Source organism: Paralichthys olivaceus, chromosome 18 (assembly GCF_024713975.1).
Source record: "Paralichthys olivaceus isolate ysfri-2021 chromosome 18, ASM2471397v2, whole genome shotgun sequence".
In the NCBI taxonomy this organism is placed as follows: domain Eukaryota; kingdom Metazoa; phylum Chordata; class Actinopteri; order Pleuronectiformes; family Paralichthyidae; genus Paralichthys; species Paralichthys olivaceus.
This window is the reverse complement of record NC_091110.1, coordinates 15,054,451-15,079,284: the sequence shown is the minus strand read 5'-3', so window position 1 is coordinate 15,079,284 and position 24,834 is coordinate 15,054,451. Positions and strand designations below refer to the sequence as shown.

Here is a 24,834-nt window from a genome sequence, read left to right as displayed (position 1 = left end):
CAAGGAATTAACTTCACAATGTGCTCATGATCAACATCTCTGAACAGTGACATTTGAAAAAGAAACTTTGATGAACTTTCATTGTGTCCATGTGTGAATACAAGTCACAAGACTGGGAAACAAATTACTGTGAAAATAATTGAAAGATAATATCAGTGTTGGAAGTTATTTTATATTTCTGATAGATTTGTGTTGACCAGATGTAATTTTGGCCTTCCACCGAAATTGAAAAACTGACCAATCTGACAACACAGCCCTGCTCCCTCTGTCTGGCAGAGTGATTGATCGTGACAGGACGGCATCTAAAATTAACCACAGGAAATATGAAACATGAGAGCAGCAATTATCTCTATCTGTCAAACTAAACTCACCTCAACAGGGGGCAAATGATTTAAAAGGACATGCTTTTACTGCCTGAAAATTAAATCACAAGAGTAATAACTATAGGGTTGACCACTTTGGTTTCATTATCCAGGCCTATAACTGTTAATATTTAATCTACATGAAATATAACCAGTAATTGCCACCAGGGTGGTAGTGTTGTGAAGCATGGCAAAAACCCTGCGGCAGACCTGTAAGATCAGTAATGGATTGATAGATGAACCTGTCTGGAACATGACACGATGAGGGACCTAACCTGAAGATCTTTTAAACATTTCATAGCAGGATCCACTTTTTAAGCCTCTTGGCATAATGTTGTCAGGTTGTCCCTCCATCCGTCCCATGCTTGTAAACACTATCTCAAGAACTGGAGGGAATTTCTTCAGATTAGGTACAAACGTTCAGTTGAACTTAATGAACTGGTTAGAGTTTGGTGGTCGAAGGCCAAGGTCACAATGACCTTAAGTTGTTGTGAATGTGATATATTAGGAAAACCCATTGAGAATTTCATTACATCTGACACAGAAATTTACTTGGACCCCAAGATGAACCAATTAGATTTGAGTGGTCGAGGTCGCTGTGGCCTCACAGAGCATTTTTTTCGCCTCTTGATAATGATCTCTCAAGTCTGCGTTTCGGAAAAGTTATCAAGTTTTGACTCAATCTTTGGGTCAAAGGTCACTGTGACCTTATATGAGTCAGGAAATAAAATGATGTGGACTGAAACTGCTCTGGTCGGCAGAGGCATATAACTGCAAGGGAGTAATTCCAGTTTGTTTGGAATTGAGTTGGACTTTTTTTGTTAAGCCTTTAGAAGCGAGTAAACACTTTTCTCACATGTAAGAATTTCTTCACGTCTCTCCATCACTTCGTACTCCAGGACTGCTGCTGAATCAGTTTCTCTTGACCTGCTTACCTTTCCCTGTGTTTTATTTTTTTTCTTCTGGCTTCACTCCTGACTCCTCTCTCCTCTACCCTTCGTTCCCTCTCTGGAAAAGTAATAAGCATAATGTCGTGGGCATTCAGGTTATGAGGTTTATGAAGTTTACTTTAAAAACGAACTTTAAAGATCAAGCTACAGTGAAGCAGCAGCTCCAAAAACTCCATGGACTGGTATTTGGACCTAAACCAACCTCTGCTCAAAGAGGCTCATGACTGGATACACACTGAAATATTAAGTGAAAAGAACAATGCAGTCTCCATTACTGAATGTGAAAAAACACCAAAAACATATCCCTCATCCATTTATTACCTAATTGTAACAATAACTCAATTCTATAAGCACCAAAACAAAGAAGAGATTATCCTTCACCTGAATATAATCCCCAAAGTGACTGAACCAAATGTTGCATAATTCTCTCATGTTCCGCTGCTGTTGATGAAAATGTCCCATCAGGTCGTTTTCTACACAACAAAACAACAAATGTGTGTTGGCGTCACGTTCCTGAATAAATCAGGAGACGGAATATGCAGAGCTGCAACAAAAGAGCACGGAGAAGGGAGCGGCTCCAGTGACCAAAACAAATTTCACTGATGGATGCCTTTCAGAGCCAGGGTCTTTGTCATCACCCGGCGCTGCTGCCTATCAGCTTCTGCAGAGCTGCTTTGTTTAGTCATTATAATCGTTAATATTTGCCGTCTTAAAACACGAGCCTTCTGAATCGTTCTGTTACAAATTACATGAAAATCTCTCTTTCAGTAAGTTGTGAAAAGTTAGAAGAGTATCAGCTATACCCAGGTTGGTTTGACTTGGTGCTGGATTTGAACCAAAACTTGTGGCATTGCGACTGGGCTCTGGGGCTGGAGCCTGTCGCTCTTTGGGCCGCCTAAGCATCCTCTTTAGTTTTAGATTTGGGTCATCGGCCATTTCTCCAAGAATTGTCAACAGTAACCACTGTCAGTGAGCTGAACATAAAGCGCCACATGGCGCCACATGACGCCACATACAGCAGCTAGCTCTGAGCACAGTCAGATAAGAGACAAACCCGGCGTCTGGTTGGTTTAGATAATGACCTAAAATGATGATGACAATCAGTTTGGACTGAAACACTGGTGTTTGGATTATTGAGCCAACTGATGATGGCTTTAATGTAGTTTGAACTTGTGCTCAGGCTCGTCACAAAAACTCTTCATGTCCCCATTCATCTTTCTACTGTGGAAAACATTTCAAGTTAACCTTTTTTTGGGGAACTGGATAGTTTTTGGCTGGCATGATATTTTCGAAAGGTGACTTCTCGGGAGTAGAAGAGTATCAGTCTGACCATCAGTCAGGCCACAGATGTAGATTACTGCATGTTCAGACATAAACAGATTTACTCCGTCATTTTGTCTTTTACATTTCACTTCATTTGAACGGCACCCACAAATCTGTTTATGACAATTGTTGAAATAACAGACTTGAAACACTGTGCAGGTTTAAATGAGGCAGAAAGAAAATCAGTCCAAGAATTTCTATTCAGGATAATGATTATTGTACGAAGGTCTCCCCCTGAGGTTCTGACATTAAAAACAAAGCAATTGACTATATTGACTGAAAAGTGCAGTGTTCAGGAGAATGCAGGTGGAGAGAAATGAAGCCTTCAGAATAATAAAATCCTTAACTGCAGAGTTTGTGTTACAGTGTATGGGGAATGCTAATGTTTGCTGGTGTATATAACTGCAGGACAGTTTCAGACACTGGTGCACAAATCAGCAGTACAGCACTAATGAAATGAGTGTCCCTCAGGGGATCTGTCGCAGATGTTGCTTCATCAATTGCAGACTTATACAATGATATCGGCTTTTTCTTTAACAGTCCTGTTAAAAACATAGATTAGGCACAACATTGATATAAAAGAGGAAAAACTGTGAAATGTATAGATCCTAAATTTCATATTTTCTGTGCTTATGGTCTGAATAGAAGAAACCGCAGGCTCTGGTTACCCTGTCTTATTTGAGGCTAAAATCTTTCCTAACCCTTGATAACAAAACACCAACACCATAACAATAGATGTGCTCTTACTATTTATCATAATAATCTATATGTCAATTAGCTACTGTATGCTCTTGGCACCATGTTACCTCAACTTGTGTCTACTTTTATTAGAGAACTTTATTTATCAGTTGATTGTTTTTTATACTTGCATCATATTGTTTCTTTCTGTATATCTATATTTTTTAAATCTTTATATGATGCAAAATGTTCATAATTTCAGAATGACAATGATGTTTTTTGACTTACATGAATTCAACAGAGAAAATGCTTCTTCTGGAGGTTTTTCAAATTTTTGCACAGCTGTTGCTTTGTTGAAAATTCTTTTAAAACTATGATGATACGTCGGCAATTGTCCCTGGGGACAGTGAGAGAAGTTGGACTTATTCACCAGAGATATTTATCTGTTTCTTTAATATCTGCGGTCTTTGTCTGTCTGAGGAGATTGCTTAAGGTTGCACAGAGCATGAAATGATTGTCTTTCCCTCGTGTGAAGACTGTCGATGACCTAAGAAGCAGATGTCCACTATGTCATTCTAACGTGTTCCCTCCCTTCCTTTGCGACCTAGTTTTACTGAATCGTCCTTCCTCTCCCTTTAAAGTTTTATTACACTCCTTTAGTTTTTGGCTTTTATTTCTTTTGCTGGCACACGCTGTCGTTTTCCCACATCCATGCACACATCTCCATAAAGTATTACAAAATCAGAGGCAGAGACGTTAAAATAAAGTTAAAAAGCAGAAACTTTAACAACAGCTTAACCAGAGCCTGCGGTTTCTTCTATTCGGACCACAAGCACAGAGTTACAGTGATGTCAAGCCAAGTGGGACACTTAAAAACAATCATGTAAAAAACAAAAAGACATTTTACTCCAACAATGTGAAGATATGTGTGACACAAACCTCAAGCGACACTCGACACTTTATTGTCCATCACATTAAGATTTTAGTTTTTTAATGACTATATCACAAGCTACTAAAAGCCTGCAAAGAGAGCAGAAAAACAGGAAAATGCACATGCCTGTTTTATATTAGAGTTTTGTGACTTTCTCTGTAACTGTTCTCACTCTTGTGGTCGCCACTTTTGGGGCAATAAAATGGGACAAAACTAAAATGACATGAGGAACAGTTAAGAAACGAGGTTACGGGAGGCCGCAGCCTCTGCAGCCCTTTAATTAGTTTATTCGTGTCTAAATAGAGACAGAAGATTTAAGAGGGCTCTCTTTACTTGTTCTCTGACCTAAATGGAATAAATTGGACTGGGATTAGTTCTCGGCACAACACTCGGCATGTGATTGGTGAAAAATGATTCCTCCCGCAGGACGTTGTCGAAGCCAAGAAATGGAAAAGCCCAAAGGAAATGAGCCTTCTTAGGTTAGCAACTTTCATTTGTTTCGGAATGACCCCAAATTACCATGATTTTCAGGTCAGATATTGATCATGTGCTTTTTTTATTTACCTGATTTATTTCATTGTCTTTTTGTTTAAAACATGAACATACAGCGTGTCCACCTCTGCAGGTGTTGGTTATTTTTCTTTTTAATGCATTGAGCAGCAGATGAGACCGACCACTGTTGCTATGGTGCTGGATCAGATAAATGAAAAATAGAGATCTCAGTTGAGGTGCTGCACATGTATTTTTCAGCGGAGAAGCCTGTGCTGTGGTAAACCTTATAGAAATAGTGTGTGTGTTCTACCACCCTCAAGATTTCAAATGTTTTCTTAGCTCCTCCAGTCGCTCACCAGCAAACATTAAGGGTTCCTATACAAATGGAATTGAAAGCACAAGTAGGTCCCCTGAGGAAAATATTGATCAGAGGAGACGTATAAAAAGTGATATGTGCTGGCGTCTTATTTCCTTTGGTTATGTGCCCATTATATAAAGATAGAAGGCAAGGAATGGGACTGATTTGTATTAGCTGATGTAATATGTTTTTTGTATGGTAATTTTATACAGCCAGCACACTTTTCTCTTCCATATCCATACCTCCCCCTCAATCCTCCAAGCTTTCATCTTTTATTGTTTTGTTTGTTTTTTTAAGATAAAAGCCGAACATACCTCAGATGGACATTTTGACATAAATCAGTTAGGATAGATATGCATAGAAAACAATACTGGAATGGTTATGTAAAACTAGCAGTGGGGTAACAGTTTCATTCTTTATCTTAAGACGAGGAGTGAAGTCTGATAGAAGGCTTGAAATAGCGAACTGTTTGAATACATTTACATTTACTACACTGATAAAAAGAAATGTTTCTGTAACATCACTGGAACTTTTGACCACCTGTTGCAGCATTCAGCACACCGCTGGTGGAAGTGATCCTGTGCTGTGTTTGACTTCACATGGTTTAGATTGACAATGTTGGTTTCCTTTATTCCTTTATTGCGAAAGAGAATGGCATACCATCCATTGCACTTCTGTGACCATCATGGAGATGGAAAACAAATCCTGAAGTCAGACACATTCAACTGACTTTCTAATTTATCCAGTTGATGTATCTGTTGTTGAATGTAATCTGTGTGATACTCATTGCTGTTTAAAGTCTATTAACATTACTGCAGATGACAAACACTTTGTCATCCTGCAGCCTTAAGTACCACGATACCTCCCTGGTGTCACCAGAGGAGACAGAGAAGATGAACACTGGTTGGTCAGAGACGCCAAACAGTTCAGTGAAATCTGATATTCCTGCAGAAGGAATAGGAACGGGAAGAGGATGGAGAGGAGTTTCATTACTCAGCATAGCAAAGATTCATCCTCCCCTGCTGCTCCAATGCACCTCATACTTTTTTGAAGGTCGTCTCATGGACGTATTTTGATGAGATTCGGAAGAAAAGAGAAACTGTTGCCAAACCAATCATCTAAACCAGATGTGGTAATGAGTTTGTGTTTGCACAATCGCTATTACAAGAATGTGTGCGTCAGGTGTACTCCTGAGATCCATGTGGCCTGTTCCTGCTGTACAGTAGCTGTGTGGTGACATGTTTTCTGGTATTTCCTGTGGTGCAGCTCAGATGTGAGCGTTGTTGCTGTTAAATTGACTGCAGCTCTGTGTCCTGCGACGCTCTGTTGCCGACAATGAGGCCTGCTCCTCTGGGAGGAGTGTCATCTCCGCACAGGCAACTTTGGCTTTGGCATCCTGCCTTGACACAACTCAGCCAAGTAATGAACAGCATTAGAAACCCATGGGCCAGCACATACAAACACACATACGAGCTCCCAAGAAAACAAATTTTGAATGCTGCAGAAGCTGTTTTTTGATTCACAGTGTTTTTTACACTTTTCTTTTCGTTTCAAACTTTTTATCTATGGATTTAATGAATGATGAAAGATCTGGGGCTACCTGGACTGTCTGATGGGTAACTGAATGCTAAAATTGTTACTGGATTCATTATGCATCCGAAGACAGAATCAGATTCTTTTTCTCCTCCAATGAACTCTCTCTGTTCTATGAGTTTGTCTCTTCCTGTCACCATCCATTCATTTACCAATTAGGATTCAAAGCCCAGGTTGGCTGTGCAGCGATGGTCAAGAGTCGACAGGGACAAAAATGTCTCTCTTCTAATGACTTGTTTTATTATGTGGAAGGTAGGAGGGTACAATCATAAATGACATGTGTTTGCAGAGCTGCATCTAGTCATGTAGTATGTTTATATTTATATTTTCAAGTTTTTAAAACGCTGTTTCACTGTAACGTTAATGATGCACATGCATTTTAGTAACTCTAACTACGAGTGTAAGTTTAGTTTCTAATTTCTAATGACCAGACCTATGTTATATTTTTTTGATCATCCAAAATGTTTCCAGCAAACTTCAAACTAAGAGCAATCCCAAATTTTATTCAAGGTAAATTATTTTAGTTGCCTTTTATTAACATTTATTAGACTTTATCTGTGGCTCTGCCGGGGTAAAGAAGTATGACGAAGGATAACAACAGTTTTTTTATTGGTCCCTCTTAATGGATCATGATTACGTGGTTTGTTATGGCTCTCCCAGTAAAAGCACAAACCAATGGTGGTGAAACAACAATTCCCATGATACCACGCTGCTTCATTACATCATCAAAATAAGTATTTTGTAATTGTTTTGTGTGACCCCTAGTGGCCGAGGTTACATACTGTAAACATCAGAATCTTAGTTAATCAAATCTACCTTCCTCATAAATGATCTTAAAAAACTGAACACTCAAATCAAACAAAACAAATGAAGTATAATTAGTTTTTCTATATTTAAACGATCAATATGTTTTTAGAACTTCTTCTTCTTAATGCAGCTACCGTGTTTTAAGGTTGTTGTAATTGCCACGGTGCCATCTTGATTGATGAGAGGGACAGTCGATAATCCTCCGGTGCAAGTCATTTAGCTGCTGCACATTAACAGAGCCTGTCAAAGCCAGCTAATTCAGGAGCGTTAAAATGGAGATGAGCGCTTGGCAGGACATCACTGATTGTCCCTGAGGATCTTTCTGCTGTTGGCAGGGATTATAATTGTGAGTGGGAGAAAAGACGGCCGAGCTTCGTATCTTGATAGAGCCACATTCTGTTTGTATATATGTTCATGACTATAAATATATTAGCTGAATATGCATTACTGCCATTTTAAGCCATTTTTCATATCTTATTATTTCACAGGTTGAGTTGTTGTTTTTTATTGACTGAAATTTTAGGTTTTTCAATCAGTTCAATGAAAGGAGCTGTCATACAAAATAATATTATTTACACAGAAATGGTAAAATGCTCAGTCATTTTGATAAGAGACTTACAATTGAGACAAAACATACTCCTCCCACATAGCAAAATAGTTTTAGCCCAGATTTGGCCCACACTGCCATTCAGCCAACATTCTGCGCGAATTGATGGCCCTGGGGCGTTTTGTTCCTTTACCTGAAAGGCCCATATTTGTTTTGGGATATTTGAGCCACACTTGCACTTTAGGCTCAAAATACCACATTGTTGCTTGAAGTTGCCCACATCCGTATGCTATCTGTGTTTCTTTAAGAATAAAGGTGTGAATTTTGACTTCTTGATATACATGAAGGATGTCAGACTTACCACAAAACATAAAACAAAGCTCTGACATTGGTCTTAAACCTTTTTCTACTCATTTAGGGACTTTGGTTTCTTTAGGTGACTTTCTTTGCATGTTGTCAGTGCACAGATGTTGGGTTTAGAGTTGTACTGGTAGACGTGGCATAAAATAATCGTTCTTTGATTGTAATCAAGGTAAAAGTTTGAAATACTTGTAATATTGATTTGAAGTCATATCACCCAGCTCTGGTTCAGAGTGTGTGCAGCAGACGAAAGCAGAATTCGTAGTCCGGGGATGCAGCAGTGCCAAATGAGGTGACCCTCAAACGGATTATTTGCAGACAATGAGAAGTAGATCCTGGCAGCTTTGCCTCTTTTTTCCTTGTTTCTATCTCTCACTACAATGCCTCCTTATCAGTCTCTACCCCTCATATCACAACACGACACCCTGGCTGGCTGATGATGATCTACCCCCACACCCCTCGGTCGTACTATTGCTTTCTGCTAAGCAATCATTTTTCCTTCTATGAATACTGCACCTCTTGCTTCTTGTTCACGCAGCCCCTTGTCTTGTAGCCTTATCTCCTCTGAACTCTGATTCCACCGGAATAATTTAGCTCTTCTTGCTCAGATTATGTCTTTTGTCCTCTCCTTGTCTCCTCGTCTCCTCCTGCAAGTCTTCCAAACTCCAGGAAACCTTTCTGACTGGTTTTGGCACAAACCTACATCTCCCTTCATTTTGTGTCATTATCTCTCTCTCAGTCCAAATACCAGATAATATGAAAACAGAGAGGTAGCATCATCATCCCTTTTTTTCTTTCACCTTTTTTGTCCATTCGGCCTCATCTCTATTCAGTCTGCCATTTTTCTTAACACCTCTTTATTCTCTTGAATTCTTACACTTCCCTCTTTATTTCTATCTTTCTTTGACTGTGGCTTGATGCTGAGTCACTGCAGAATGAGAAAGTGACGATGACGATGATGATGAAAGACTGTGGAGAGTGAAGATAAATACAGAGTGTAACTCCTCGTCTTTGAGATAGACAGGATTTTAACAAAAAAATGACTTTATCTGAAACACACCAGCTTTTGTTAGTGAGATTTCCCACAGTGTTACGAGATACTGCGCAACATGGTTCAAGAGTAGATGTGTGCAAGTACAACTGAGGTCAGTAGATAAGTCATACATTGTGCAAACATCTTGCTATGTACAAATTTGGACCAAATTACAGTTGTTTAAAAGTAAATTGTTTCCAAATGTATTTAATATTTTGTGTAAATAACTTTAACTCAGACAGGCGAGAATATTCCACCTGTTTCCACTGAAAACAACAAAGTTTGCTTTGGCTGTTCATTCATTGTCCTGCTGAATGAGAAAATGTCATCCAATGTATTCTGATGCTTTTGGCTGGATCTGAGCACAGGAAGCTCCTGTTTACCTCTGCATTCACCCGGTTGCCTCTGTCAACAGGAAATCATCAGTAACTGCCAGTGTGCCAGGTCCATTAGCAGCCATTCATGTCCAGAGCATAAGAGAAAGCACCGGCATGTTTGACAGATGAGGTGGTGGCTCTGGATCATGAGCCGCTCAATTGTTTCTCTGCATACTTTGTGCTGTCCAGCATTGTGATCGAGGTCGAAGTGTTTCAGTCCAAAGAACTTTGAAAATGAAATCCACCGGTTTCTTTTGATGAAATGCAGCTTGGTATTTCTGTCTTTTGAGCTTTACCAGAGGTTTGTGGTGAATCATGACGCCAATTTCCAGGGAAGCCTTCTCCACTTACTGTGCACTCATTAGGGATATGCAAATGTTCTTCTGGTCTATAAGACTCCTCTGTCTTCTGGGTCGTTTGCCACTTTCTTGTGCAAACCAACTTTTTTATGGACCCAACCGCTCACTTTGGAAGAACAACTACCTCTTGCAACTTTTTTGAGGCTCATTATTATCATCTTAACTTATATTATGGCCTGTTCTCTCCACGTATTGATACACATCTTCACCTCAAACAAAATGGCAACACTCAATCAATACAAGGCCTGTGTGGCCATTGTTTAATAACTAACCTTAGAAACAACACACAGCTCTCCAAACCAAAAACCTTCAAGTCAAATGTCTGTCATCCACCAGTTGTTAAAATATTTCAGTCTGAACCAAAGTGAACTTTATTGAGATCTCTGGAGATAAACTTCTACCATGGCTGAAATGCCAATAGTAATTATTGGACTATGATGGGATATAAACTGATCTACTTACAGTCTGATGTTCACATGCCCATCTGCCACCCAGAAATCCACATGCTTAATTTCCACCTTAAAGGGCACAAAGCTTCCAGACACATTACAACTCCTGCATTGCTGAATCCTCCAGTATAAATCTAATGATTAAGGACACAGGGTTGCATCTCTCTGCTGCAAGTCTTTGCTGCCATGGACAAATGTCCCTTTCCTTGTTTGAAGCTGTGATTCCTGCAGAGGAGAAGGGTTACAGACGGTTACACACGTGGGTCTGTAGGGATATTTCAGATGGAGACCCAAGTTCTGCAATAATAAATGGCTCATCACAACAGAACACAAGCATCGAACGGTTAGTTGAGGCCAACACTTTTTGTTTAAAACACAGTGACGCCATGGCAGCATTGTTCTGTTTATTTTTAGCCCCCACTCAGCATGATTATATTCGTATTATTAACAGATGGAACATTCAATCTATGCACTGCTGTTGTTAAGCTAAGGTATTATCGTCATGGTTGTATATTTTTTGTATCGCTGAGAAAATGGCTTTGACTAACATTTCAAACTGAAGATTGATTCCTTGCAAAAACAAAATAAATAAAACATTAACAAGCAATTGTCTTTACTGCATATGACTTCAGGAGTAACGTTTGAGGTTCTCTGGTTCAGAGAAACAGTTGCTATGACACACAGTGATTAAATGAATCTGTACACGCTTGGTAATTTATTAGGTACACCTAAATAAAACTAACACCATATAATACAACAGCCCTGCAATAAATCCTCCCTCCATGAGATCATTGTAATGTTCAGGTTTTTATGGAATCAGTTTCAGAGGATGTTGTTTATTTTACAGGCTGTAATTTGCGGTGCAGTCTGTGCTGGGTTACACTCGGATACGTTCCGAATCATTTGCTTGCCTTAATTCTGCGACAGTGCCACAGCAGTTTGTTTCAGAAGGATATTTATAAATCAAGATCACTGATAGAGTTTGACCCTCGTTATATTATTCCCAGGGTGGAGATATTTATCTGAATCACACGGACATGCCAGAATTCAAAATGCTTTTATCTACTCTATTAATTACACTGTCCTACAATATTCTTTATATAGGTATTAACACAGTGCTGTGATCTTCCTTATCTTATTTTTAACTTGCATCTACTGAAAACATGATCAGCCCTGCATGGGGTTAGTTATTCTTAGTGTATTCTGACAGTGGTGGTAATTAAAGCCACTAACGAAGGCCTGAAGGCTGCATTGTTCAGGATAACCTGCAACATTTCTTTTTCTATTTTTATGAGGATGTTTTTTTCCTTTACCCTCTCTCTGCAGGAAGAAGGTAATAAATTAAAGCCATAAATAAATAAAGGCATTTTGCTTCAGCAGGAGTCGTTTAAAAGTAATTCAAATGATACTTGTATTTCTGAAGATTGTGTGTGTATATGTACATATATATCATACATATATTTTACGTAACACTGTGTCAATGTAGCTTTTTACCTTGATGTTCAAATGTGTTCCTAGATATTAATACCAATGTATTTTTGCTACAAGAGCTTTTTACTTGTGACTTCTGGTGAGGCAGAGCTTTGTCAAGTTTCTATAATTTGCAAATTAGTACGGAGCTGTGCCTGTTTGTGTCAGTAGCTACACAGACCTCATACCACCCGTGAATTTCCAAGGAAGATTTGCAGCATGAAAGTTTTACCAGATGAGAGTCAGTGAGATTGCAATTCTACCCGAGCATTCTACATACATTGGATTTTATTTGGAGTTCAAAGTGCATTGGACTCGGTGAAGTTAATGCAAAGCTGTGTTAGTGTGTGAGATCATGCACGCACACACCGATTCTGAACGCTCATCAATTTTCATTATGAATTCAGAGAATCCTTTACAAATGTTCAAATCTGATTTTGGACCCAGAGATCACGATACATTTGCACAGAATTTTGGTACATTAATGACCCATTTTTTTATTGTTACAAACTAAATCATAAGATATTAATGACTTATTAACATTCACAATATTATCATGTCAAATTTAATCAAACACTATCGCTAGTGACAAACAAAGCATAAATTAATCACTGATGTTTGCTGTATGAATGTTAATGTGATCTGTGATGTGGTATAATGAGCTCTTTGTTTTCTTGTGTAATTTTGAGACTTTGGTTTTCAATCTCCAAGAAGACAAGTATAAAGCTCATTTAAGTATCATAGTGAGAGTCAAACTTTGTAACAGGAAGTCTGATAGAAGACTTAAAAATACCGTATTTAATATGGAGGTAGCAGCGTTGATCGGTTTTGAAACAAAGCCACTGAGTTACTTTCCGACTGTGACTTAGAGCCAAGTGGACCAATTATTTTTTTATACCTTAATAATAGTTTGAAGAGAGGTCTCCTTACATTAGTCTGTCAAGCCTCACCGTGAGCTGGAGCACAGTCGTTCATGGGATTAGGGTAAAAGGGAAATCTTTCAAATATCTTCTTGAAGTTTCTACAAGACCACGAGGAAGGAAAAAGCAGGAGGAGCATTAATAACATGATGAATAGGAGCCTTGGTTTGAGACTCTTGGTAGTTATTAGCTTGGAGACGTGGTATAATGGGGCCTATATTTTTGTGTGCAGGCAATTTATCAGAGGGGATCTTTTGTCTTGGTTTTCCAGGGAGCAGCAATATCAATGAGGAGAAGCAGACATGATGGAACTCATTTAGTAGTCGAGCGCTGAGGAGATGATCTCACATACCCACACATCACATAAATGTTCGGTGTAAATAGGTGCCTTGTGTTTTCTCCTGAGCGTCTACAAATGAATGTAAGTCTGACACATCCGGAGATTGAGTCATCTACTTCCCGACAACAATGTGTTTGGTCAGTGGCTTTTTCAGTCTCAGTGTTTTAGGGGCTCATTTATTATCTCAATTAGAAAACGCCAGTGGAGAGATGACAGACAACAAGGGAGAGAGATGATGCTGTTTGTTGTTTACGCTCGACGTCTTATTCCCTGAACCACAGAGGAGAAAATGGCTAATGCACTAATTTGGCCTTGAGTAAATGTAATTAGGCAACAGTACAACAATGGATGCATCACAGCCAACAGCTGAGTGTTACTTTGGTAAACACATTACAACAGAGTGAAAAAAGTATTTTCTTACAGATTTGAATTGATATCAAAAGGATTCAGACTCCAAGATGTGTTCAGTGGGCTACACCCACAACCTGCCCCCATTGGACGGTACCTGCTGTCAATCACAGGATATCCAGTTGCGTACCAGGCTTTTTTGTCTAATTCATCGCAAATGGGATCAAAATTTACAAAATGAACATCGTGCTGTTTATAAGAAGACTGGAAACTTCAGATTGAGACCATGAACTTTTTTATTAAATGTTTGCTGACGTTATAAATCAAGTGAGAATCAGGGTCCATTTCTCATAGACTTCGTTTAGCTTGAAAGGAAATTGAATCTCTGAAGTAACCCCCTCAAAAATACGAGTTTCCTCAAGAGAAACAAACTCGTAGTTGTGTGAGAGTTTTTGAACCAGTTGGAATTTCTCACAAAAGCTTAATTACTGTAGCTTAAACTGGGAAAATGCACAAGTGGAAGTGCTCATTTTAATACAGCCATCTGTGGGTTATCTCACTCGCTGTACCCACACTTTCCTCTGACATTAATTTCCTCTCAGAAGTTCAGGCCAATTTGTCATTATCAGCTGGCTGTAATTATGCCCACTTTACGCTGCCATTCTGTTGATCCTTTGAGTCAATTCTACAGATGGAATCACTTGAGTACCAGGTTTTAAGAAACACTTAGAATAAAGAGAAGAAGCCAGAAATCAAGAAAAATCGAAAAGAGGAAGCGGTCTCCTTTTTTTTCTCCCTCTTTTGATCAATGAATCTCTATTTCTTTCTCTCTCCGTCCTCGTTGTTTATCTCCTTCCGTCACGCTTTTCTATCCATTGATCATCCTCTCCTCCTCCCGTCTCTCTGTCATTTCTTCTCCCCCTCTCTATTAGCAGCCTAAAGATTAAATAAACTCTGAGGCCTTTTCCACCCTGCTGGGAAAACTTAAATAGATTTTAATATCAGGACACATCAGCCTATATCTCTCTCTCTCTGACACTGCAGTCACTTTGCTGCAGTGTCACAACAAGTGCACAAATACACAGTAAGGAGAGGACAGTGGCTCGACAGTGATTCACATGAGAGGACATGTGTGAAAGACAGACTTTGGGTAAACCTTGTAGCCAATTCTCCAGATTTATACCAGCAGGTCTGAAAATCACCTTTTGTCTGCTTCTGCTTCTTAGTTTTTTAACCAGCATTCATTTTACTTTACCTCATTTGTTTGTATGAAAAACTACCTCACCAAAAACATCTGCTTCCCTTGTCCCTGACGAGCCGGGTCGTAACTCTACCTGCTCGCCAGATGTCTTCCCACATGCCCTTGTCTTTGTGTGCACACTCTCACAGATGTGTCAGGTGACTTACTAGCTCCTGTGTCACACCGTGGGTTTGTCGGCTGCTGAAACTCTGAGAAAGTATGACTCGCTCTGCACTTTTCTGGCTGCAGACCTGATCACACAAAGATTTTACTCTGAGCTATTGCTCTCTCACTTCCTCAGGACAAAAGACGTGTTCAGTTCTTAAAGGCAGCAGACACCTACTTACTATTTATGAAAAGATACCGTGACATTATCAATAGGGCACGATCCAGACTCAATGAATTATGCAGCTTCTACTGGCACCATCCCTTAACACACACATGTTGGAGTTTAACGATTAGTTATAAAAATCAATGTCTCCTATCTGACTGCTCTCATGCTGTCCACTTTCATTACACAGATCAGATGCAATTCAAGCCACAAACAATATTCTACAAATCAGGAGAATCACTTTCATTAAACCCAGTTCTATTGCCTCCATTGGAAATTGGGAATAATGCTTCCAGCATTCTAGCACCAGGTTTATTTTACATTGTGACATTTAAGATAAAGCAAAAAAAGCAATAAAGAAAATGAACGAGGGCTACACTAACATACGTAAATGCTAAAGTTTGAATAAGGTAAAATCTACATCTATATGTAATATACTCCAAGTATCACCATATTCGGAACGGTTAGTGTGAGTGTGAATGTTCTGACAGAGGCAGCAAAGTTAAATTCCATCATTACTTTTTTATTCCTTTTGTGTCAACTGAAAAAAGCCAACTCTCACTTTTCAATGATTACTTTTTTATTTGAACACAAATTGGCCCTAATTGTCACATTGAAGTGAGAAAATAAACTAAAACATGTTTTGTGCTCCAGCACTTCTTATCCAAAGAGGCTAATTCTGCTTGTGAAACAATACAAAGAGGAAACAAGTACATTTTTAGTCACAAAGAAAAACAGCATCTCTTTTTCCCCATCGACCCAAACGACAAAAACGATGAGTTTAGAGGAGACGCCTTTTTGTCTCTTCTTTGGCTAAATCTCCTCTTTTTTTAGTGTTCAGCTCAGTTTTGGTTGTTTGGGGAATGTAGTAATGTAATGTAAACTTCGCACAAAGTCACAAAGCATTTTTTGGATCTTGGCGAAAAAACTACCAGAATGAATGTGTGGTTTTATTTCTACTTTTACCAAATACATTATTTCAAAGAAGAATGGATGGTACAAGGGAGAAAAAGTGTTGAAGTGGACAAGGACAATCTGAACAAAAGTGCACACACTAATATATACAGTATCAGTCCCCTGAACATGTCTCATCCTGATTTTTCATCAGATCCATGTATTATTTTCTGAGAAATCAACAAAAATTCTGAAAAAATCCCACTCTGTCAATATTACAAAAGAGAAAACTAATTATGGAGCCACTCTGAATGTCATGGCTCTCCTGTCCACAACATTTCATTTAAATCAGTTCTGTAGTTTTGTGATACCCTGCTATTAATCAAACAAACAACTTCCTTGGTGGAGGTAATGAATGTGTTATTTCTTATTTCATACATTTTATGAAAGAAGAAAAAATGCACAATGTTGAGTTAAAGAAGAAGAGAAAACAGATAATGAAATAAACCAGAGCTCAGGCTGCAGTGTGTTTATTCATTTGTCGAGCTGAAGTGAGAAGCATCGACCAGACGGCTCAGTGCTGCGATCTCTGAACGAGCCGGGCATCGCCTCAGTGGGACTTTTTATTTTTATGCTTTATTCTCAAACAACAGGGATGCTGTCACTCTCGGAACCAGATATTTTATTGTGAAAATTAACCCAGCACGGCAGAGGGAGGAAATAAATTTGGTTGTGTATTTATACAGCGACAGAAAAATCCATCCGTTCTTCTATTGCCTGTTTGCTGCTCACTCTGTGCCCAGCATGCACTGATTAGATGGCCGGGTGCTTCCTGAATAGATCCATTAAAGGGCTTCAGTTATATAAAGACATATAACTGAGAAAACCTTTTTCAAACTTATTAAATCTACTCAGTGAATCATTAGCAGCACTGTTCAACACCTACACTGCCTCATCATGTGCAGCAGAAACAAGACACTGGAAAAGAGAAAGAAAACAACATATTGCAGTGTACTTATATATAATTATGAGGAAATCTAAACTCGGTGGTCGTCGGCGTTTCTAAGGTGATATGATTTGTCATTTACAGATTCATTCTTTGGACGTATTGGTGCTTCCACTCACACGTCTACCAGAGGCCCACGAGCTGAACCGTGGCATTGTGTCTGGAATAAATTGTGAAAATTCATCTGCCCCCAACCGATTGAACCTGGGATTGAATCAGACTGGCATTGTAAAATCGGCCCAAACCGATGTCTCCTGGCATGTTCTCACTGTCAAGTTTGAAAATTAATATCCGAGGCTCACGGTTAGTGAACGTCTCATATTTTCCTGCCTTGAATCATTTTATTTTATTTTTTTTTTTTGTGGGAAAAGAGCGATGTGATAGAGACATAGCAATCTGAGCCAAATGAATTTGGCTCACCCACAAGTACAATCACATCACAGCATGCTGCATTTGATTGTTCAAACAATATGAAAAAGATAATTGAGAAACACACACAACTTGCTTTTTTTTTTCTCGACGCAAAACAAATCCGACACAAATAAATTGTCAGCATAAGAGAGAAGGAAATAGAGCACTGATGGGAAAAGCCCTCGGCTTTTCGTCAGCTTTGCACGAAGCTATTACTTTCCTCACACGTGTTATTGTATCAGAAGATGTGAAATTAGGTCTAGACATCTCAATGCGTATGTTGCTTTACTGCGGGATCGTGGAATAAGGCCGAAGCATTCACAACATTATGTGTTTCCTAGCACTAATGAGGCCATCTGCTGTTGGGCTGCATGTGAAATTGTGATGCAAGGCGACAGAAAGCTGTGTAAATCTGAGGCGTCCTGTCACTGGACTGTGTTTACTCACTGTGATCGCTGCCACTCTTTCCTACGCACCAGAGCTGCAGCTCGACCGGCCAAAATAAACTAATGACCCCAAAATGACATTTGTTCGTGGAATTTGCGATGGGCTAACTGGACGCTGCCAGTCCTGGGGGGGAAGTGCCAGAAATAAACAGTTTTGATATTTTACTGAACATGGGGCCTGGTATCAACTGACTGTCAGGATATTTGCTGCAGGAAAAAGAAAAAATATGGTATAAATCAGCCTGGCCACACGCACGCTGTATTATTAAACCAGTGACACAAAGGTTTTACATTAGACGACTAATGGTGGTAATTTTTATGCAACTAATGGATTGCATTAGAAAGTTCATGATATTTTGTCCTGCCAGTAGGGACGGATGGAAAATGAATTCTGGAAGAGAAACTATTACATCTGTAGGAAAGGACTTTTCAATCCTCCTCCTCCCTCTTGCACTTTTCTTTTTCTTTAGTTGTCGATTTCACCAGGTGACTTGACTAATATGGAAAATCTGGTACATTATTTTTGGTGGATTTAATCTCTTTAGACTAATTATCTGTGTGAATGTGCAGAATCTCTTCACCAGTGACAAAACTTTGGGGTCAGAATCCGTCTGGTTTCCGTTTCTAGTTTGACCAATCACGTTTGAGCAGGCTCTGGTTGCCGGAGAATAGGGAACACATTGATCGAATTCATATGTAGTATGACATCAGTTAATAGAGATTCCCTTATCTGTTATCTCTATTCCTGGCTTTGTAAAACTGTCACAAACCTTTGTGATATGTGGTTTAAAATCTACATAGATTTACAAATAGAAGCGATGGATTTGACAACTCACCTGCTGCAGGTGGATGTTGCTCATTGTGCTGATGCTGCTGACAGTTCTAACCTTACTGCAACCAAATGCACACTTGTATATCTTATCAATAATGCATCAGCAGCTTGGTTCACAAGTTCAACCCAATTCAGTGCTGAGATTTCATGAGTCGTCAGTGCTGACAGCTGCCGTACGCCTACATCTTTATTCACAGCTGAAACTTTAACAGCCCTCACTCTCAAACCCCATAAACACATATTAAACATTTCAATAATATATTTCCACATATAAAAATTAATTAATCAAATATGTAAGAAGGATGAATCTACATGCAGCTCACTCTTGATTAACTTAATGAATTTATAGCTGAATAATAGCTATTTTTATGGCAAAAAACAATTTGTGCATTCAACATCTGGATGCGATCCGGTGATTTTCTGGTTGGAGGATGACCGCTCTACCCCTTCAGCCACAGCCGCACCATACAATTACAATATAGATTAAAAAAAAAAAAAAACATGTTAAAATGTAATTCAAATAAGAAGAGAACTGATTTTAAAATGTTCACATTTCAAAGAAAAGGTTAAAAAAGATTTCATAAAAAAAAAAAACATATTAAAGACAAGAATGAAAGTGATAAACATTTACTGAGCTTCTCTGATGTCTAGCAGCAGTCTGTTCCACAACTTATGAGCGTAGTTTACAAAAGCTGCGTGTCATCATTTTCTGTCGGCTGTTTCTGGGAATCTCTGATTGACTTGCTGCAGATGATCTGATTGTTCCAGAGGGAACATTGTTAACCACAGAGTCGGCTGCGTAACTCGGAGACACTCGACTCTGACAAAGTCCACATGGTAAAAAGTGCGCGGCCTAAAAAATGTTGTGTCACTCTGAATGCAAACTACCTGCAGTCAGGTCAGAGTCCAGAGAGCGTTATTGTTCCAGCTGATGGAGGTCAACAGAGTGTGAGCGGAGAGTCTGTGTTTGGCGGCGGCAGGCCTGCAGCATCGAACGCCCGGCGAAAAGGGATCAACTTTCACTGTACCAGATGGAATTTTGAGCTCATTCTCCTCTGGCAACAGGCTACACACACACACACACACACACACACACACACACACACACACACACACACACACACACACACTCACACACGTGAACCTTTCCACTCATTCAGCTCGCTGCTGCTCTATCGCCCTCCACTCAGCTCTGATTAAATTGCCAGTGTCCACATGAAAGCAGTTTTCCATTTCCTGTCACTCAGAATTACACCAGTCATCCCTTCTTCTGCACAATCCTGATTCGTACCTGTGTCGTCTTTGTTCTTGCGCCGTCGTACCGCTGCTCCGTCTTTATGGCTTCATTAAGCCTTATCCCCCAAGACAGATTATTGAATTTATTTTTATTTTTGTGTCTCTTTCTTTCCTTCCCTCTTGTCTCTCTCCCTGGTTTGGTTCCTCTCCCTGCAGCTCCAGGAGCAGATAACACTGTGCAGTAAAATAGCTCCTGTATATTCTTTTGACTCAGCAGGTCAAGTGTGTCATTAATACTGCAGAGGTGATGGATTGCAGCTGAGTGGATCAATTTATTTTACTTTTATAGCCCACGTAAGTGATACAAATGCTGTAAGTACACTTCTGGCACAGGAATCTGCATCAGAACAGGTTTTTTTTCTTTTTTAACTATATGTGATGCGTTCACCGGGACCTTCAGCACCTCTGCCGCCACCCACACAGCACCTCCGCTGTTTAAGAAGGTCATCTCCATCTCTGTTTGTTTGTGACTCCACATACATGCACGCCAGATGCAGCCTCATCCACACTAGAGTCTTTTTTTTCTTCTGTTTTGTGCCCTGCACCAGGTTTTCTGAGCTGTTTTCTATCGGGATCAGAGTAATCAATAAAGAGGTTAGGGTGACGGAAGGATGAAGAAATGTAGGTGGAATTATGAACATCTGTTTATACAGATTTTAAAACCGATGGATTCCATGAGGTTTAAATTTGTTATCATTACAGTTTTTACTGTCGTAGAGAAGAGAGTTCAACAGTTTGAGAAAGGCAGGAGAAGTATTTCAGAGTAGAATTATACAATTCTCTGTACATGGAGCTACTGTCATCACTTTGTGTTTCATTTGTTTAATCCTCACAAAACAAAAACTTTTCTGTTCTCTGTTTTTGTTCTCTCGGAAAACCTTTTGAAGTGTTTTTGAAGAGTGTGCTAGGATTAAGTTTTCTATTCACGCAATGAGGGATATATAAACTACAAGTATTGATTCTGGATCTGTAAAATGTTCTTACAGCACAATGTCTGTCTATCAGTTGGTTTGTCCCCATGAAACTAAGTGGGAGGATGCAGTTTGCTTTAGGGAACAACCCATAACATTTCTGTGCAGACTTGGATCAGGATGCGGAACCAAGAATTGTTTTTCACTATCCTCTGGTGTTTTTTTGACCTTTTCACCAATTTCCTAAATAATAATTTGTTTATAATTTTTTTTTGGCCTCCAGTCTAGTTTTATTGTTGAAGTTATTGTGTAGGTCTGGTTTAATACAGTCATTTAGAATATAATGCATTTATTTACTTCTACCAATAACAAATATTATATATATAACCTTAACCTCAGCACAGACAGGACTGAGGATCCTGGTTTTACCTCTGGTACCAATAAGAAACACAGCGATGCCTTCGAACTTCACGCAGCCGGTGGTGTTGTTGCCACCACAACATAATTTGGAAGACAGTTTAATTAGTATATGAACATCCTTTTTGAACGTGCCAGATCATTTCATCTCCTGGAGCCTTCGCTCCATCGACTTGTTTCCTGGCAACCTCATGATACTGAGGAGACTCCAGGAAGTAAACAATGTAAGTGTGGTCGAGAAATGTCAAACTATTCCTTTAAGTTTGTCTGCAGAATGGCTGGTTATCAGAAGGTCAGACCTACAGTAGTTCATATAGTGCATAAGACTTCTTTTTACCCATGTGCCCTTCAGCAGTGTGAATGGGTCGACACTTGAATGACATTTAGTGCTCAGGCTATTTTTTACTGAGATGTCCTTCAGCCTAATTGTGGGGAAGTTTTTATGAGGTTTGGTCCCTAAGACCTGAATGACTGCATGAACAGAGAAGCGGAATGATTCAGTTTTATTATTAAATGCTTTGAATGTGGGACATTTTTATTAAGATATATCAGAAAATGTAATTAATGAGAATATTCCCTCTGTTCAGTTTTGGTTCACTCATCAACGGAACAATTTTTCTTCATGTTGACACACAATAAATCACAAAATGAGTTTCCACACTGAGACTATTTTTTATTTCTTCCCGGGAAAATGACTGAACGACCCCCAGGAGCAGTGCCTCCCGCTGGCACATCAAATTTGTAATAACAAGCAGAGAAACGCATGTGCAAACTGTCACTGCTGCAATTTTTACTGTGATTTTTGTTTTACAAATTGTTCCCCTCTGATAGATCCAGTCCCTCAGCACGTGGTTGATGATGCATGTGGCATGATCTAATGTGACCAGTTGTTACAGCAGGTTTGCTGTTGAAAAATACCCACACAGATTTCAATATACCAGCTCCATAGTCCTTGATTTGGACGTGTTGAAAATACCTTGTAGAAAAGAACAGAAACATTACCAACAACTGAGTAATGTGATAGTATGTAATGTAATGTTTAATTCAGTCATTAATCTGGCAGATTTATACATGATTCCCACCTAACGACTCTATAATTATCACAAATTATGAGTGTCATTAACTCTCATTACTGTGTTTTTTGTTTAGACCACTTGTACTTTAGTATTTTTTCAAATCAAAAATTACAGTTTTGCATAAATCTTTGACTCTTTTACATGATTTGACTTTGCTATAGTGGCACTAGAGAGGCTGACGTCTATGGACATCTGCTATATAGTGTCCATATGTGGAATTATCAATAATTCAATATCGGTTAGCGATTATCAGTTGTATGCACATGATGATTTTATTTAATATCAGATAATCCTTTATAAAACTTGCTGTGTCACACCAACAAAAGGAGAAGTGAAAATAGACAGGGAGTCAAATCAATAAATAAACAAAATATAAAAACAAGATTTATATTTTAATAAAGTAAATAATTAAATAAGCTGAACCTGAGTGAGATGTTCTGGTGCATGTGGTCTAGTGGGAGCAGCTCTGGTTGTACAGTCTGAATGAAGCAGGAAGTACCGACCTGCGATACCTCTCGACCTGTTTACTCCAGTAAAACTTCTTTCAAGTAAACAGTATTTTACTTTTGACTTGTATTTTCTAGCCCTGCTGAAAACCAGATATGGTTGAATATGGCTACAAACACAGTTAACTACAAGCCTACGCACCATCCTCCTGCTTCTCCTCTATTCGTTTGTTTCCTCTCCCTGTGTTCATCTTAGACGTATTTCATCAGGAGCCTCGGCAGCTTCATTATTGGGACACGGCGTCTGGGGAAGCATTGTGACAAGAAAACTAAAGAAGCTCACCTTCAAGCAAAAAACAATAATAAAAAAATAAATCTGCTTCCATACCTGAATGAGAGAGAGAGCGACTCATCAGCTGTGAGGCCGACACATGTTTTTGGTGCAGGGAATTTTAAGTAGGGTAAATAATTCATAGACCACAGAGTCTTGCATCCTGTTCAAGAAAAAAAAGAAGATTCTTATTTTCTCCCAAGTGATAATGACATTCTTTGCTGTATTCCTTAATTGTGAAGCTGCCAGCTGCCGGAGGGCTGTATTGTATCCCTCTATTAAGGGCTGTGTGTTTTTTTTTGTAACTTTCATTTCTCTCTGCTGCTGTTTTTCTTTATCATTTCTTTTCCCAGCTGTCTCTCTCTCTCTCCCTCTCCCTCTCTCTCTCTCCAGCACCTTACCAGTTTCACATGAGAAACTACATTTATTCTTCCTCTTTTGTGTCTCAGCTGCTGTTTCACAAGCTTTTTTCTGCGTGTTTGTGGTTTTGTTACTTCCATATTTCGGAGCCACTTCCTTGTGGAAACTGTGCATTAAGTTGTTTTTTTTTTTTGTTTTTTTCTTGTGCGGTGCATTAGAAAAATGGATCAATCAGTCCAATGAAGTTCATCTAACAACAGTTAATTAAGGACTGAGTTTATTGTTCACAGGATCAACATGGAGAGGAGGATTGAAAGGAAACTGCTCTCAAGCTTTTGTGTTGCACAATGCATTAAACACAAACATACCTTCTAGATAAAGTAGGCTGCTGTTCATAGTCCTAAATAAAATGTAGAGCAAGGTAGGAAATAAATGAGGAGCCTATGTGAGTAATATAAACTAGACTTGACATGTACAAGCATTGAGTGAATTATCCTCAGATTTATTGTTATTTATTCTTTCATTCTCCTGCTATGCTTGATCTGCGTATATTAAAACACAACACTAGACACAGGCAGCTAAATCTGAAATATTTCAACATGAACCCAGACTCTTATTTAAACCCCACATAAAGAACAACCTGTAATCAGAGATAGATTTCAGTTTGAGGTGAGGGATTGTCGACCTGTCCAGGGTGTTCCCCGCCTCTGGCCCAATGTCAGCTGGGATTGGCTCCAGCCCCCAAATGACCCTTGGATGAGGATAAGCAGCATAGTTATCGGATGGATGGATGATGGTCCCTTGACAGTGGATGTCTAGAAGCTTAATGGTCCAGTGACCAGAGACACATTTTGTATTTCTCCTTGCAGCCATATCACCTGATGTAAATATTGACTTCCAGACAAAATCCTATAATTTAGATGATGATTAATAATTTTCTTTTAGTGCAGTTTCTCCATCTTACTATTTGCCCAGAGATATATGGCTGCCCAGTGTCTATTTCTCCAGCATTAAGTAGTTAGACTGAACAAAGTCCACTGTGACATCCGTGTAGATGGACATTTGTCAAATTTAATTCCATTCCATTGAGGTAGAAACTGAAAAATTAAAACGAGAAGGATGTTTGAAGGTCCTTCACCA

The 24,834-nt window shown here is 39.1% G+C and overlaps 2 long non-coding RNA genes across 2 annotated transcripts in view; one reads left to right on the top strand and one right to left on the bottom strand.

Annotated features, from left to right (window-relative positions):
- The window catches only part of LOC138405473 (uncharacterized), a 55,468-nt gene that overhangs the window by 14,533 nt on the left and 16,101 nt on the right, over positions 1-24,834 (top strand). The gene's annotated exons all lie outside the window — the stretch shown is intronic.
- On the bottom strand, positions 22,130-23,654 carry LOC138405469 (uncharacterized). The gene is made up of 3 exons (XR_011239211.1): positions 23,392-23,654; positions 23,206-23,307; positions 22,130-22,457 (listed from the first exon to the last, which is right to left on the bottom strand). It is a non-coding gene; the product is annotated as an uncharacterized lncRNA (long non-coding RNA).